Source organism: Rhinolophus sinicus, chromosome 7, assembly GCF_057876585.1.
Source record: "Rhinolophus sinicus isolate RSI-liver-muscle chromosome 7, RSI-T2T, whole genome shotgun sequence".
NCBI classification, from domain to species: Eukaryota; Metazoa; Chordata; class Mammalia; order Chiroptera; family Rhinolophidae; genus Rhinolophus; species Rhinolophus sinicus.
This window is the reverse complement of record NC_142507.1, coordinates 4,868,558-4,883,958: the sequence shown is the minus strand read 5'-3', so window position 1 is coordinate 4,883,958 and position 15,401 is coordinate 4,868,558. Positions and strand designations below refer to the sequence as shown.

At 38.7% G+C, this 15,401-nt stretch overlaps 1 protein-coding gene across 2 annotated transcripts in view; it reads right to left on the bottom strand.

Annotated features, from left to right (window-relative positions):
* Positions 1-15,401, bottom strand: part of MRPS28 (mitochondrial ribosomal protein S28) — a 97,998-nt gene that overhangs the window by 21,695 nt on the left and 60,902 nt on the right. The gene's annotated exons all lie outside the window — the stretch shown is intronic.

Sequence of the window (15,401 nt, the reverse complement as noted above, 5' to 3'; positions counted from 1 at the left end):
CTAATTTTAATTTGTGTGGGCTTAAGTTCATGAGATTAATACTAGTAGCTGAGAAATAGTTGTTTTTGACAGACAAGTAATTTAGTTGTATCAGAAATTTCATCTTAAAGTTGCCTTTAAAGATTTTTATAACTAAAATAAAAATGTATTCCAAACTGAAATTCAAACCAGTTGGTTCCTGAAACTGACATTTATTTTAATATGTCATTCATTTTTAAAGTCAGAGAGTATCAAGGGGACAAAAAGGTTCTCAGACACATTTTTTTCTTCTAAAATTAAAATCTTCTTTTAAAGGAAATTTTGTAAAAGCAAAATGGAAAAAAAATCTAAGTGCAAGGTGCATCCTAGTGGGGATTGATTGCACTGTAACGCAAGAGTAATGCTGGCCGTAACAGGCAGGATCGCTCAATCTGGTCAATAAAATATTCAAGTTATTTTATAGCACCAAACAAAAACATACTCCTTTACCGTTATCCCTTGATCAACTATTTTAAGAGTTTAAACATGAACATTACACAAAGGCACAGGAGAGTGAAAATACTGCTACCAATTGAAAAGTAGAAATCATTAAAAATCAAAATATATACTTAAATTACTCTAAGTTAATCTTAAAATTAAAATAATTCTATGTAAGCAAGAAATGCAGAAACCAATGCTTTCCCAAAAAGTCACTGTAAAATGATTTTGTACTCCATATAATGAACAGTATGCATACAATGTCTGGTTAGGTATTCCGAAGTAATTTATAAATGGTCCATTTGGCTTTTTAACAAGTCATTTGTCTTTCTGATCTTGGAAGTAAATGTCCTTTTGTAAAATTTGGAAAATAATGAAGTCAGTTGCATTTTCTAGTCCTTTCCTATGTGTATTTACATACATGTACATATGTGTGTACTTGACAGCATAGATCATATTTTCTGTTCGTTTAAAGAAATGAAACAGATATCCAAGACTATTGAGGCATAGCTTTGTGTTCTTAGAAAACAGCAATTATAGGACATATTGCATACGAATTAACCACTGGGAAAATAAGGTTAGTTCACAGACAGGGCAAAGCGGAACTGTTTTGCACATTACCTGTGTTCTAATGGAGTCTTTCACTGTCTTCGGAGCATGACCCACAGTGATGCCTGATGCCCCTTCCTTCCCTCCTCCCCTGCACCGTCAGGTTAGTTATCACGCCTTGTTCATTTTGGGCACGGTACTTCTTGAACTTAGCCCTTCAAGTCTTTCATCCCTGGTTAGAGCTTGAAGTACGACTCCATCTTCCCGGGGGCACCTTTCTAGTCACTTCTCACGATGGGCTCCGCATGTGGCGCGCTCCAGTGGAAGTGGCCGGATGTCCTCACACTTCTCTTCCTCTGCCCCGTGGCTTCCGCTGCCTGCACTGCTTGAACTTGCTACCTACATCCTGTTAGTGCCCCAGTATCCAGGTAGAACGCATCAAATGCACTGCCCACACACATGGAGAAATGCACCCAAGAAGAGGCCTTTAAAAAGGCCACCGACGGCCTGGAGGGGGGCTGACTCTCCCGTACAGACTGTCCGTTCTGGGAAATCCAGGACACGGAAAGGTCAGCATATTTCTCCCTCAAAGGAACAGCCATACAACTAATGTGGAGGTTATCTGCGCTTTAACTTTGAAACACTTTATTAAAGGGAAAGAATGAATATATTTCTGAGAACCCCATCTCTGCCAATGTAATCTGAGGTGAACGTCAGCATCGTAGCCTCTGATAATGGCTTATACTAATCAGCCTTCCCATTTGGGTTTCCACTGCTCCATATAACGAGATTTAAAATGAATACGCCAGTCAAGTCTTTCCCCGGATTGTTTGTGCAGCCTTCAAATGGTCACATTATTCAAAGATTTGGGCCCAGGTATAAAAAGCCTCAAGAGGGAACGTAGTGATGACAGGTGAGGGCTCTGGAGCCTGACGGCCAGGTGTGTCCCAGCTCGATCACTTAAAAACACGCGACTTTGAACTCGTTACTTTCTCTCTGCTTCAGGGTCCTCGTCTGTAAAATGAGGACAATAATTCTGCCTAGCTCCCAGGTTCCTGTGAGCACAAGCTGAGTTACCACATGCCAACCCCTTATAAATGCTCAGAAATGTCAGCTACCATCATCACCATCACTGCCCCCCCCCCCCAACCACCATCAAAACAAGCCCGGGGACACCTGGCACTCTAGTGGCGCACACGAGAGCACTCCCAGCTCATTCCAAGTTGTAATTAAATCAGTAACGAATTTCAGTAGAAGAGAAACGTGGAGGTGGGTTTTCTTCCAGTATTTGCTTTGATTCAAATCCTACTAATTTTAATGGCATAAGCGTTCCTCTGTTAAAATATAACATAAATGTTCTACAAAAACGAAAACTGTTTCTTTGCAAAAGAATGTTGAATTTCCTTTGAGGGTGTGAGGCAAAATAGCACTGAACAGAAGCAAGTAAAATTCAGAGAACTCCATATTGAACAGTCGCATTTCTCAGCATTTATCACAACACAACTAGAAACAAGAAAGCAGCATAAACCGTCAGTCACTGAAGGGTCGCAGTGATTTATCTCATCTACTATTCTTTCCCACAGTGGCTCAAGGAAGACTGCAGGGCAGGTAGAGCTGTCTAACTTTACCTGTCTCCTGTCACTTGCTTCTTTAATTCTTAATAGAATTAAGCCTTCTATGAATCTACTGTATTTTCAGCACATACCATTTCTTGGAAGCGGAACATTAATTTCTCTAGGTTCATTATTTGTTCTTCCAAGAAGCGTATTTTTAGCTTCTTTTTAAATTTACCATTTCAATAATAAACTTCTAACCTAATCAACCACCCCCCTTCTTGACTTGATAGACCTGAATCTATCTTGATTATCTTCTTTCAATAATGGGGTTTTATCATTCTTATATTTAACTGGTTTTTCTTATCCCATTAATATCAATGGACTCTTCTAAAAAATAGACAAATACCTATGAACATAATTTTGCTACAATTTCAAAGGATTACTTGCAGGTCGTCTATGGACCACTAAGAGTAACGCCTCTATGTTTTTGGTCTATTTATCTTCTTGAGGTCAAAGAAAACGGTCCTGATTTCACCTACACAATATCATGGACTGTAATAATTACTACTGTTGCTTTAATCCCAATGTGCTTCTTAAGGTGGGAAAACCCAGGAATTCACTGAACAAGCTCATTTGGCCAATGCTCAGAGCCACACAGCTAGTAAGTGGCAGAGCCAACCACAGCCTTACTTTCTAATGGATGTAAGACAGAAGCTGTGTGTGTGTGTGTGTGTGTGTGTGTGTGTGTGTGTGTGTATGAAGACATTTTCCTTTCATTATTCCTGGTCACTTAATTAAGTCTAACCTAGTAGGAATGAATAAGGACAGGTGTTAAAGAATTGGGCCCACAGCAGCATTACATTTTCAACTTAAAAATATGGAACGAAAGATAAATCAAGAAAACATACCCAACAAAGGAATAGGCTTACGATCATTATCTTAAGAAGCCAGATGGGTCCACCATCTTGAATATTTACACCATAGTGTGTTGGAAATGTTTAGAAGTGCTTTTTGGTTGTCACAATATCAGCTTGACATTTAGAAAGGGTGGCTGGGATGTAGACATTCTGTAAAGCTCAGAACTCTTTGGTACCACAGAGCTGTCCCGCTTCTGAACTAGACATGGATGTGGGGGAAAGGCCTGCTTATGATTATCTAAGCCTGGAACTATGCCTGCCAAAGACGGAAAACAAAGTTATTTGTTTTTTAATAAAAGTTTAAGTATACAGTAAATATCCAAGAATGCAATTACTGTGCACATTGATAGAAGATTGACTTTGTTCAAAATCTTAGTAAGTGTTGTTCACTATTTCAGAAAATCACATTACTCAAGCAACACCACCATTTCACTTTTGTGTTTTGCTATATATGTTCAATGTATCTTTTTTACAGGTTAAACTTTAGCTAAATCTTTGCATTGGTAGATCAGGCTCCTCTATACCTGCCATCTAAAAATACATGACTGATGGTCTTACCTTTCAATGAAATGCATTGAAACTTAATTAAAATGTCAATGATACCAAAACTCTGCTGTTCAATCCAACTTTCTATGATAATGGAAACACTCGATACAATGTGGCTATTGAGCTTTTGAAATATGGCTAGTGTAACTGAATTGAATTCTTAAACTATGTTTAATTTTAATTAACAGTGCAAATCTCCAATTTCAAATTGACAATAAAAATAGTAAGCATACTTGTCCCACGATATACTAATACACATTGTTGCAGAAAGACTAGCTTCATAGGAAAAATGGAACTTTGAAATAATTTGTTATAATAAATAATTACCACTATTAATAGTTAGAACCAGCAATAATAAACAATCAGACCCACGTTTGCCATTGCTAACCCCGCAAACATTTCTTTCCTCGTTTTGTATTCTTTCTCAAATCTGTGACACTGTACTAGACACACAGCAACTGAACTGTCTTATTAGGAATTTAGAGGTTAAATTAAATTCTCAATAAAGACCGCCCCCCATGTTATAGACATAACATTGAAATACAGGAAGTAAAGTCACTTGCCTATACCACAAAGTGGTACAAGAGGATTCACACATTCTTTTTCCTCTTCCTTTTCTTAAGTTCTCAATTACCTGTGACTTCTTGCAAGAACTGTAAACTTAATCCTTTTAGGGGAGGTAAGAATTTACCACTTCATACAGTCTTATAATGTCTTCCCTTTGAAATAAAAGGTAAGCCATGTTGCTGCCATCCAACTCATTATTTTAATCTTTCCCCACTAGAAAAATGACTGTTCGGTGGTAACAAATAATGAATTAAATGATTAGAAAAAAAAATCTTCATGACTTCATGCCCTGTTGTCTATTTTTTTTTTTTACATCTCTTAATTAGGAGAAAACCCAGATATTAATCTTTCAGAAATCTATTTCATATTAAAATCACTAAATACTGCAGTTTTGAAGGGCAACGAGGACGTATCTGATGAGCAGGTTCAAATGAAGACAGCCTAGTTTTCCCTGCTCACGGCGTTTCTTTTAACTGGGTTTCTTTTAACTGGAAGTGTGTGCCGCGGACTGAAGTCTGAACTCCAGCCCACACGGCTTCCATCCCGGCCTTCACCATGACCACGCTCCTCCACTGTGCACTTTTCAGACCATATGCTGCAGTAAATGAGCTGCACATCGGAGCTGTTTAGGAAAAGGGCAATTAAATCTGGTTTTGCATTTCTGTATTAAGGACATAGTTTAAAGGCTTTCCTTTGGAGAGGTTTTTGACATTCTTTCCAGACATTCTTTAACATCTGTCAGTGCATGCTTGTGATGGTTCTCAGACTTAAAATAGACTTTCAGACTAGATCTTTGATACAAATATATTGAATAATACAAAGCTGACAATTACAAGGCTTGGATCGAACCTCAGTATCCAAAGAACAATACTGTGAGGAATTTTGACTTCGCTCGTCAATGGAGCTGTCCTGCTGTGATCATAATTCTCCGAGGGTTTAAAAACAGTTCTTTTGAAATCATTAACCATCTATGTTTTCATCCCAGTCAGTTAAAACACTTCAGAACTTTTTCTGATTTTCTTACAATTCCTTATTTAAAGCTTTAAGACTTTACAAGTAAATTTTTCTTTTTTGAAGAGAAAGAATGAAAATATTTCTAATGGTTTAATTAACACCAATCTATTTTTTCTAATTTGTATGAGTGTTCACAGTAATGTTGACCTATATGTAAGTGTGTGTGTGTGTGAGAGAGAGACAGAGAGAGAATATGTGTGTGTTTTGTGTGTACTTTGTTCCTTAAATGAACTGTGTGCATTCTTCATCATTAAAAGGCACAGTGCTAGAATAGATCTAAGGTCTTTCCCAGTTCTACATTTTATTCTATTTTTACACAATTTTAAGTGTTTGAAAACTAATATAGAGTAGGGTAATATTAAATGCAAAATTGATTAAATATATATACAAAACGCAAAAATTTAAGATTTTTTATTAGCTATATAAAACATTTTATAGCCTTAAAATTCAATTAACAAGTGAGCCTTTATATGCAAACTACTTGATATATTTTAGATTTGTCTCACTTTTTCAAAGTACCATCCGCCATGTCTCCTTGACCCACCCAGCCTGTCGCTTCCTTCTGTTCAGCCTGTAAGACGCCTATCGACATCCTCTCACCACCAAACGCTCTGCACTGTCTACCAAGCACAGCTGCCACGGGTAACAAAATAAAGGGAGAGCGTGTGCATCAGCTCCATAGCTCTCCAATATGTCCCTTCATTAAAATTTAAAATACAGCACACATCTTACATCCTAATTTATTATCCCAATCATCAGAAGACGTATATGGAAACAAAAATTATTATAATCATGACTTCCGCTACATGAATTATTACCAAAAGCCCTTTCAAAAAACGAATGACTACTCCTTAAAAAATACTATACAAGGTGTGACTATCAACTAGGCAAAAATACACAATGCATATCAACTGGCAATGGAAACCTGCATGCCCTTAGCTATAAGCAAAGGAGATTGCTCATAACACCAAACTACATTTCCTCAGTTGCAATCATCCTGGATAAGGATTTTAATCTTTTTCTGCAATTCTAATATAAATACTTATATGATTTTGTTTTTCCTTTAAGCCAGCCAAGTTCTTTTTAACCTTGTCCTCTTAATTAGTATTTTTTGCCACCATAACCAAAAGTTTTGTCTCTTAGTCAAACACCGATTTATTTTATGAAATGTGAAAAATGAAACATGTTTACATGTCCAATAAATGACTTCACTTTTTAATAATGTAGAACATGCATAGAATATATTATATGTGGCATCAATAACGACAGTTATAATCTTCGAGTTACAAAATAAGATGTGTTAAGAAATCCGGGAAAGGAAAATCCTATCATCTAACAAACATAGTAAGTCTATTTTTATTAAAAAAAATTGTTGCTGGTCAGAATATGAACATATATATACACACTGGAAAACAACTTTGCTCGTCTCATATTTGATGTTTAAAACACGCAATTCTAACTTTGACGTCCGTAATGTCTATACTGCCTACAATTGTTAGGAAATCAAAGACACACACACACACACACACACACACACACACACACACACACACTCTCTCTCTCTCCCCAAAAGTCCAAAGGAAACAGAATGAGTAAATACTCTCAGGCACCTGAGATACACTGATGACTAAAATTGGGGTCACAGTTGGAGCTAATATTATGGCATCTAAGCAAAAAGGCATATGTTTTATGATATATAATTTTTATTTTATGAGAGAAGAAAAAATATACATTTATTGCCAGAGACAAGTTTTGTCAGTGAAGCAGAAAGGAAGGAGTATGGGCTTTAAAGAATTAGAGAAAGATCTAGGTTTGATTGTGATTGAGTTTTCTCTTTCTTTTAATCTGGTTTCTATCTCTGAATTAGTTATACCGTGTTTCCCCGAAAATAAGACCTAGCCAGTCCATCAGCTTTAATGCATCTTTTGGAGCAAAAATTAATATAAAACCCGGTCTTATTTTAATATAATGTAACGCCCGGTCTTATTTTAATATAAGACCGGGTATAATATAATGATATGATATGATATGATATGATATGATATGATATGATATGATATAATATAATATAATATAATATAATATAATATAATATAACAATATAATATAATGTCGGGTCTTCTATTAATTTTTGCTCCAAAAGACGCATTAGAGATGGTGGTCTTATTTTTGGGGAAACACGGTAAGTATTGTTACATTTGCCACAAATACCTACTTAAGATCTGTAGGGGTGGGGATTTACCAACAAGGAATAGAGACACTACCTCATCCCTTCCCAGCCCACAGAGACAAGATGAAGCAAGAGGCCATCTTCCACCAATTCCTACTTTAGCAGGTAGGTCCTGATTTCTGTGCCCTTTCCTCACGAGACGAGACAAGACTTTCTCAGATGCCTTTTAGAAAGCTAAACACTAAAGAGACTGTTACCACACTAGCTTGTGTGGGCTGGCGAGGGTCAAAGGGGGAAATCTTTCATAAAAGGATCAGACTCAGGCTGCAGATTTCATGCCGTCCCGAGCTCTGAACAGCCTCCTCTACAAGAAGGACCCAGAGTTGATGAGGGGAGGGGAAGGTGGGGGTAGAATGCAAAGACGCCTTCGCATGCTCACAAGGCTGAAGGTGGGTTGGTTTTAGAAAGACCCTTGGACTTGGAATAGATCTTGGGACTTGACACTTACAGGCCCTGGTTGATATTTGCCCTTTGTCCTCCTAAATCTGCCTAAATCTGGGCATGTTTATTAAACATTCCAGTTCATGCTCTTTATTAAAAAGAAGACAACCAACTACACAAGTACAGAAAGTGAGTAGTTTAAAGGCGCTTAATGTAATATCACATGGTTTTAAATAATTGCAAGATAGTAACAGTCAAAGTGTGGTTTTGCTCCCCAAAACTTAATTCACTTTTAGGCTGACTTAGTGTAAGTACATATTCCACGTAATACTGTCACTCTCCCTTCACTTCTCCGACCACATGCCGAGCACCGTGATCCCTTCTGGCAACACAATTGCAGGGTCGTTGATCACTGGGCTCCACCCAGAAGGACACGGTGACAGAATCTTATATCATGTTGAATGAAGACCTTAAGGAAAGGAGGACACTTAGCAGATTGAAAAAGAAGCACAAAGAGGACCTTATAACTGTCTGAAGAATTTGAAAGGCTTTCATATGAAAGAGGTTGCAATATTTACTGTGTATGTCTAGTTCATACGCCTACAAAAAGCAAAAATAAGAAAAATGGTAGAAGGTAGAGGATGGCAGATGGAGCAGATTTCAGTTTCACACAGGGAAGAACTTCTAACAAGGCTGGCGAGAAAGGGAATCGATTATTTTGTGTATTAATGGAGGAAATCACAGGGAATTTTCAAGATGGAGGTCACTGTGGCAATGATGGAGTTTCAATTTAGTAAGGGCTGAATTAGATGACCTCCAAGACTCCTTCCATTTCTGAAATTCTACGATTGTTTGACTCAGAATGCCAATTACGTCCTCCAGCACCAGGAAGCACAAAAGCTAGAAAGCAAGTTAAAAGCAGCCAAATTAGTCAGAAGGTAGGTCAGATATGCGGTAAAAAATGTAGAATCAGGTCACTTTCTTCACTTAATAACTCTTCCAGACCAGGAGGCACGGCACTCTCATTAATGACCTCCCACCCCACAGGCGCCCTGCTTTGTTTCCAGACAGCACTATCTGTTATGCACGACCCGCTTATTCACCGGGCTCCAATCTGAAGCTAAAGATGATTTGTGACATGACTGCTGGCGAGATGGCCAGCTAAACAAATGCACACTTAACTTGACCAGGAAAAAAAGTTATTTTACCCCTCCTATGAATCACCTCTGTAGGGAGGCGACTTCTACATCACCTTCTAGTACAAATGAGAAGAGACTTAAAAAGGTCAAATACCGCCATCTTTTTCTATGACCTGCACTACTCTCCGTAATAAACCTGTGTGAATGTGGATTTACGCCCTTCTACTTTGGCATTTGACAGATTGTTGGAGAAAATGATAGTATTAATAAATCCATATTCTCAGATGCTACCAAAACTTGTACAGCTGGTTCTGTGAGCTGTGGTCTGCCCTGGACAACTCGCCCTTGCACCAGCGGTCGGTCGGTCATACGTGCTCCTTCCTCCAGCTTCCCGTCTCAAAGCCACACTTAATTATCTTAAACCCTGAGTGGCAGCTTAGGTGCTGACAATGTGTCACTCAGATGCCTCAAGGACTCCCTGCTCTCTGGGTCATTCCTATCAAAACAGGAGTGTGACCACACAGTGACCAGGGGCTTATACGCAGCAGCTTGATGGCTTGTGCTTCGTATCTGAGGAAAGAAAAGGTTTCTGAGCAGACTGGCATCTCTAGGGGGACTTTGTCTTAAATGCTAACAGAGTAAAACACTGGCAAGAGTCAAATATCTTTGGAATAAAATTCTGCAAAAAAAGAAATATGACACACTCCAAAGTCTCTGAATCAAAATCAAAGCATCTATTTATGATGTAAAAATGTATATAAAAGCATTTTTTGTTTGCTTTTGCTTTTATTTAGTAGGAGGTTGTGCCTATTTCCTTGGGATTAGGTAATGAAATTATTTTAAAGCTTTCACTACCCAGAAAACAATGTTCAAAAAATACTAAAATTCCCAAAGAACTGTGTTAGGTTAGCATTTTGGCTAATGTAAGTGTCTCTGAATAAATTCTTATGCTTTTAAAGTGAAACAATACAGGGTAGGACAGTGATGTAATTCTTGTCTTCCCTACTCAGAGGGGGTGAGCAGCCCCTGGTAAGAAAGTCTTTGCTTTGAGGAGCATCCATTCCCCTCGCAAATTCCACTCTTTACAGGTTACCTGTAACCAGCCTTCTTTGCTCATGCAAATGGACTTTTGGAATCAGTGCCTGCAAAATGGAGGGAAACCTCAAGATCCGGGAGCTTTTTAACACCCCAAGAAAAGGTGAATGAAGAGACTTCTGTTCAGAGAGTATATATCACGTTATAATAATAGCTAAAGAGAGCCCGCCATAGTCTATTGGTTTACTGGGTCGAGAGAACTAAAACCTTGGATGACAAACCAGCTGACAGAGTATGAGAACAATGCTGTTTCCTGATCCACTCCTGCTATGTGAACAGCTCTGTGATCAGTTACGTCACCTTGGGCAAGGTTATCTTTATTGGGAAACGGAATCCCCGTAGTACCGACCTGCTAGGATTGCTACAAGACTGCAAGAGAATGCACACAGAAAAGTCTACCAGGACGGGCCCTGATTTAACAAAGAATAGTTCGGGCAGATAGAAGCATTCCAGGTACACACAGAGATTGCTAAAATATAAAACGTGTATCCTGCACCTTCTGTTCGGTAAGAACACCTCACCCTAAAAGAAGAAGTGGGTTACGAAGAAACAACCCAATTAAAAAGATATTTTCTTTAACAACAATTCTGAAACAGACTAGTAATTATGAGGGGGGGAAAAAGAGTTCTATTTGAAAAGTGGTTACAGTTCTAACTTTACAGCCACGGACACTCTTGTTGGATGACATTGAATAAAAACTAGTCCTTGCAAAGTCATTCTGATGCCCGAGGATGGGACAGGCTCCGCGGCCACAAAACGCTGCCAGCTCTACCTTTTAAATAGAGTTTGCCAAGATGAGTGTGTTATTAGCCAGGCTTGGCTGAAACAATCCACTGCCCACAAAGCTACTTTAATGTACTGTCTCTATTGAAAATCACAGTAATCCAACAATACATGACGATCCTTTCCCATCACTGCAGCAATTCCCACCACAGGCAGCACTTTGTCCCCAACAAAGAAGCCTCACATTCTCCGTCTGCAGAAGCCCCAGTCCTGCCTGAGCCTGTAAGGCAGCCAAGAGGGACATCTGTGTCCTCGACAGCACACAGCACTGGCTCTCTCCTTCGCCCTTTCTTTCCTTCCCTTTCTGCTTTCTTCTTTATTTCCTAGACAATAAACTGGGCGATTGCTTGGTAAGGAAATGGCCTTTCAGTCCCTTCCTCTTCCCTTTTATTTATTTGTTTGTTTGTTTAACATCACAGTCAGACAACTGCATCTGCCATCTACGATTAAGTCCAAATCCTGAAAACACAGTCAAGTTTATTTCCTGATACCGTCTGAGCTTACGTGTGGCCATCTGAAAATGCTGCCTTCAAAGATGAAGCATCTTAATAAAAAGGAGCTGTCCAATTCTGAAAATATTCTAGAACTTCATTTTTATTTGTAGAGTGATAAAGCCAAATAAAATACTTTAAAAAATGGTAATACACTCTTATGAATTAAGAAAGCGTATAAACTGCATGTTCCCTGTAGAAAAGTTACAATATAAGCAACTACTTGCACAAGAATATTACATTTTGGTATTTTATACCCAGAAAGACTTCTGTTATGTCAACTTTCACCTCAAATCAATATTTAGCCTTAAAGAAGTAAAAGAAATTAAGGCAAACAAGGGACAAATGGACAAAGACAGTAAGTAGGACTTCACCAGAGAAAAGTGAGGTACGAGAGTCCACAACTTCTATCTGCTCCCCAAACACACGAAAATGCTCAATTTGATTAATGATCAAATAGTTGCAAACTAAATCTAGATATTTTCATTATCAATATGCTTAATATTTAAAAATAGAGTACCCATGCTTGCACAGGAATAGACTAGTTGGGATTTTAAATCAGCTCTGCCTTTCTGGAGGGCAATTTGGGGATCTGGGCGCTGATACCATTTGGCCCTGCAATTTTACTTTTAGGATTTTATCCAAGAAGAGATGGGCATTAAGAATGTTTATTGTAATTTCATTTAAAATAGAAACAACTTAGAGATAGCCAAATACCCAACTATAGAGGATTTATTAAATAAATTATGATACACCTCTACAAGGAGTAGTAGACAACCAAAAAAAAAAAAGATTTAAGAGAATATGTAATTAAAAGGAAGTATTCACCATATAGTTAATAAACGAAAATAGCTGGTTATGAAATATGTATATATGATCTCAACCACCTTTAGAAAATATATGCTTGCTGAGAAAAAATAAATGTTACTGATGGTATTACTTTATGGTGGTATGGTAAGAAAATTCTTTATTTTATAATAAATATGCCATTAGTTTTAGAACCAGAAAAAAGTCCCTGAATGAACTGCCTCTTGGAATTGATGGCGTAATTTATTACCATTAAAGAAATAAAGGGTAATTCATTCCTTCTCAAACATACATTAACATTTTCCTGAGTTTCAAAACAGTTCCATTGAAATAAGGTAAAATTTCACATGAAGGGTGCAGCGAGGGATACATAGGAAGAGGGAATCAGCACAATAATTTAAGAGATCGGGACCGGAAAAGTCTCTTAGATTTATCATTTTATGTAGAGGGGGCAATCACAAAATCATAGCTCAACAAGTTAAATGAAGATTCAACAGACTGACACTGATTTTCATTCTCGAAAAGACCAGACCGTGTGAAATGTATCTCTTATTATCAGTAGATGGAAACAACATAAACACCAAATAACTACAATTTGCGCAGAAGTGAGTGTGTGATTATTGGGAGAAACGGAACAGATGGAAAACAATGAAGTTTCTAATTCTGTGAGTCACGGACAATGCGGAGAGCGCTTTTACCTGCATAGCTTCACAGAGTGTCACATGGCAAAACTAGATTACCAAGGAAATCATTTTCCAATTAACTTTGAAAAGGACGAAAGCATTCTCTAAGACCTTACGTCTGTTTAATCCCCTGACATGTTGCAGAGGAGTCAGGAAGCTACAGGCAGAAAATCTGTGAGTTCTGAAAGCATGTCAAGCGTGGACCTGCTCTCTCGAGTTATATCACTGTTTCCAGTGCACATTTTGTAAACTGGTTTTAAATCACATTGTTTGTGATTCTGCTACAATAACCTGTCTGTGTATTTCTTTTGAATGAATGAATGAATGAATGAATAAATAAATAAATACAATTATCTGCTTAAAATGGCCAAAAAAAATAGTGTTTGCAAAGCAGCTGTTACACAAATGAGCGAGGCAGAGCTGTACTCTATTGACACCAGTTTAGGACATGGTATTTAAAAACCATCACCGGAAAAGCGATAAAAATCTCCTGGGTTGTGATCTGCATTTCTACTCACTGTAACAGCAGAGTTCATGTTATATTTTTAAATTATTATAATTCTAGAAGCTACTGAATTCGCCTGTTTTTTGTGTTCCCTAGAATATGACCAAATCACGCTCATTAATAAAATTAAAGGCAGACTAGCAAACGAGGTATGTGAAGCCCTGCCAACACATGACACCACTTTTTAAGGATGTACCGATTCCTTCTGATTTAATGACTGAATAAGCATGCAGCGGGGGCACGCGGCCTGTCACGTGGAACATGGGTGCCACGTACCCAGACGCAGGTGTGGCTGTGCCACAGAAACACACACGCCTCCACTGAGCGCCAGGCTTGTTTTTTAACGCAGTTTCCTTAACTCCTACTATTTCTACACATGTGCTTCGGAACTTTACATGTTATTCCATCAATTCCCACAGCTTCAGAAGGAGATGTTACCATCACTATTTTCCGAGAGAAAAAAACGTTCCCCAAGTCACAAGCTAGTAAATTGTAAGACTGGGATTCATACCCTGATCTGACTCCTATCTGTGCCCTTTTCACTATGTTAGTGGGTCAGGACAAGTAAACTGACTGGAAGCTAAAATTACAGGGACACCTCACGGCTGAAGTGTCAGCACCTGAAAGCCACCAGATCAAAAACATCTTGCTTTTTGCGAGTGTTTCCTCGTCCTCCAAGACACTGACAAAGCCCAACTGTTTACTCCAGTTAGACCCAAGCCAGGGGTGTGACGTAAGAGAATTCACAGATAAGTGGACCATTCTGTTTGCAAATCTGTCAAAAAGGTACATTAGACTGTCAAGTTACGACCTCACTGGTTTCTGGAGAAGTTGAACTGTAAGTTCAGGGATACACATGGGTTTTCTGTGTCAGGGAACCCTGATTTGATCTCATAAATAAGTGAGAAAAAATCTTTAGATGCATTTAGAAACATTTCTGCAGTGAAATGAAGCATTGAACACCACAGCTTGTAAGAGTGAAGGAGGCTTGGATGTGCTGAGCGGCCTGGGCGGGGGAGGGTGTGGGGTTGTGGGGCTGCTGCTTCCACTTCTGGTTTCCACCCACAGCACCGCAACCAGAGACGCTTACTGAAAGACGAGGGCAGGGCTTCTCCACAAATTCCTCAGACTGGATTCGGTTACCTCTCCCAGCTTTCACCTTCCCTTCAAAATGATTTCACTCACACTGCAAAAGCAGCTTTTGGGGCGGCCACCTTCTCACACACTTGGGAGCAGGACACCAGTCCTCTGAGAAAGTCACTGCCTGCTCAGGGACACAGTGATTCCTTAAGTCCCATCGTGATGCCGTCACGCAAGCCAACATTGTCTGTGCCATCAATTAGCCCGTTGTTTTTTTTAATACTTTGCCTGCATGGCGGTTTGAAAGCAGAAAGTATTCCTAGTCAGAGGCACCTAGAATACGCAGACTTCCTTGCCCTTTTTAGGTCATTGCACTATATTTAAAAGTCTACGGTACAAGCAAAAAATTATTATTTTTGTAATAAAACCCAGCCAGGTCTGTCATCATTTTGAAAAATCTGTTATTAACTATTCCACTGCAGAAGGTCCTTGGAAGGAGCGTACCTTTCGGGTTTGGCCCCTTTGGTCCCCATGTCATTATTTCCTCTGTCGCCTGGTCCTTGCCTCAACTTCCTACGTTGTTACATTGTTTTCAGAAGTAC